Source organism: Mus caroli, unplaced genomic scaffold, assembly GCF_978045245.1.
Source record: "Mus caroli unplaced genomic scaffold, Mus_caroli_1 scaffold_17, whole genome shotgun sequence".
Lineage (NCBI taxonomy): Eukaryota > Metazoa > Chordata > Mammalia > Rodentia > Muridae > Mus > Mus caroli.
In genome coordinates, this window is record NW_028227272.1 from 48,312,211 (window position 1) to 48,315,484 (window position 3,274).

At 37.3% G+C, this 3,274-nt stretch overlaps 1 pseudogene; it reads right to left on the reverse strand.

The window, feature by feature from the left end:
- Positions 1 to 1,571: 1,571 nt before the first annotated feature.
- LOC110311597 (elongation factor 1-alpha 1 pseudogene) lies at positions 1,572 to 3,019 on the reverse strand (annotated as a pseudogene).
- Positions 3,020 to 3,274: the final 255 nt, after the last annotated feature.

Below are 3,274 nucleotides of genomic sequence, written 5' to 3' on the forward strand. Positions count from 1 at the left end.
AATAATGTACAATACAGAATATATAATAGAAAATATGGAATATATAACATATGACACATAACAGATGACACACAATATATAATATATAAATTGCAACATATAATATATAGCATGTAACACATACCACTTGAAACATGACATATAGCATATAACATTATTAAATGTTTAATATAATCAATGCAGAATATATAACATATGATATATTATTTAATATTATTTTAATAAATAATATATAATATAATGTGAATATATAATCTATAATATGATATATGATATGTTATATGATGTATATGTTATGTGAGAAATATGTATGATATATCACATATGATTATAACATCACATATGACATGACGTATAACATGAAATATATAATAAAATTAAATATATTTAGCATATATTATGTGTATATTCACATATATAGCATATTATTTGTCATATATAGAATATTACATATATAGTATATTACATATACTACCTGAGCTGTTCAATTTTGTCTGATTTATTAACATTTTTTAATGTTCACACATTTGTTCATTAATAATGTTATCCTGTCACTGCCCTTTTGTGTATGGTGTTTGTTTGGCTGTAACAGCAGAATAATTTTGACTTCATAATATAAATTTAAAGTATTTCATTCTTTTCAGGTCATTAGAACTGAGAGATTTTTATATAACTTCTCTATAAGTGTGTGCTAGAATTTAGTTACAACGCATCTGATTCTGGGTTTGCTTTAATTAGAAGATTTTTATTACTGAAGTTTGTTGTTGTAGGTTTTTTTTTGGTTTTTGTTTGTTTGTATTTTCTAGACAGGGTTTCTCTGTATAGCTCCAGCTGTCCTGGAACTCACCTTGTAGACCAGGCTCGCCTCGAACTCAGAAATCTGCCTGCCTCTGCTTCCTGAGTGCTGGGATTAAAGGCGTGCGGCACCACGCCCAGCTATTACTGAAGTTTTATTATCACTATTTACTTTCCTAATCATCATTAGTCGTTTTATATAGGTTAGGAAACTTATTCAGTAAATACATTGTATATTATAGACTTAATCTTTATTGCTACCCATAAGGATTGAGTCTGTATTGTATCAGATATATTTCTTCAATAAATCTACAAATAAATGTACAGAGAATCATACTAAGTGATGTTAGCATAGGTCATAATTAGCTTCATATAAGTCTGATAGGAGTTTTTTGTCCTGGAGTACATAAGAACTTTGTCATCTCTCTCTCTTTTTTTTTTTTCTCAGAACATTTTGGAGTCTGGAACTGTAACACTTGATGTACAGCTTTGCTTAGAGACAGTGTAGTATCTTTTTGTTGTTGTTCTCATTAAACTTGTTTTAATGGTCTCAAAATTCTGTGACAGATTTTTGGTCAAGTTGTTTCCATTAAAAAGTACTGATTTTGAAAACTAATAACTTAAAACTGCCACACATACACACACACACACACACACACACACACAAATGGTTCACAAAACATTCTTTCCTTCTGAAGGTTTTACGGTGCATTGTTATCATTAACCAGTCTTTTATTATTAAACTTAAATGGCTAATTGAGACAAACGGTTCTGAGACCATTCTTCCACCACTGATTAAGACTGGGGTGGCAGGTGTTAGGGGTAATATTCATTTAGCCTTCTGAGATTTCTGGGCAGACTTGGTGACTTTGCCAGCTCCAGCAGCCTTCTTGTCCACATCTTTGATGACACCCACAGCAACTGTCTGCCTCATGCCACGAACAGCAAAACGACCAAGTGGAGGATAGTCAGAGAAGCTCTCAACACACGTGGGCTTGCCAGGGACCATATCAACAATGGCAGCATCACCAGACTTCAGGAATTTGGGGCCATCTTCCAGATTCTTACCAGAATGACGATCGATCTTTTCTTTAAGCTCAGCAAACTTGCATGCTATGTGGGCTGTGTGACAATCCAGAACAGGAGCATAGGCAGCACTGATTTGGCCTGGATGGTTCAGGATAATCACCTGAGCAGTGAAGCCAGCTGCTTCCATTGATGGGTCGTTTTTGCTGTCACCAGCAACATTGCCTTGTCTAACATCTTTGATCGACACGTTCTTTACATTGAAGCCCACATTGTCCCCAGGAAGAGCTTTACTCAAAGCTTCATGGTGCATTTCGAGAGACTTGACTTCAGTTGTTACATAGACTGGAGCAAAGGTAACCACCATGCCAGGTTTGAGAACACCAGTCTCCACTTGGCCCACAGGGACAGTGCCAATGCCTCCAATTTTATAGACATCCTGGAGGGGCAGTCGCAGAGGCTTGTCAGTTGGACGAGTTGGTGGTAGGATACAATCCAGTGACTTGCCATCCCTTGAACCAAGGCATATTAGCACTTGGCTCCAGCATGTTGTCACCATTCCAACCAGAAATTGGCACAAATGCTACTGTGTCAGGGTGGTAGCCAATTTTCTTAATGTAGGTGCTGACTTCCTTAACAATTTTCTCGTATCTCTTCTGACTGTATGGTGGCTCGGTGGAATCCATGTTGTTGACACCAACAATCAGCTGTTTCACACCCAGGGTGTAAGCCAGAAGAGCATGCTGGCGGGTCTGCCCGTTTTTGGAGATACCAGCTTCAAATTCACCAACAACCAGCAGCAACAATCAGGACAGCACAGTCAGCCTGGGATGTGCCTGTAATCATGTTTTTGATGAAGTCTCTGTGTCCTGGGGCATCAATGATGGTCACATAGTATTTGCTGGTCTTGAATTTCCACAGGGAGATGTCAATAGTGATACCACGCTCACACTCAGCTTTCAGTTTGTCTAAGATCCAGGTGTACTTGAAGGAGCCCTTACCCATCTCAGCAGCCTCCTTCTCAAACTTTTCGATGGTTCACTTGTCGATTCCACCACATTTGTGGATCAGGTGGCCAGTTGTGGTGGACTTGCCGGAATCTACGTGTCCGATTACGACGATGTTGATGTGAGTCTTTTCCTTTCCCATTTTTGCTTTGAATTAGCGGTGGCTTTCACAACACCTGCGTTCTGAAGGCAAACCCATTGCGATAAAAGCCAGTGTAGTATCTTGCATGTAGTTTCTCTACTGCTTATTTTTCTCTTTTATAACTTGAATCTTTAGTTTTAAATTTTTCTCTGATGGAGCCTGGTAGCTTTTCATAGCTTGTAAACAAAAAAATGAATAATATTCATTATTGTGTTTATCTATAGTTTACCACTTCAATTTGTCTCTATTGTTGCAAAATCACTGTAATAGCTTAACGTTGTGAGTTGTGTTGGTTGAGAACTTT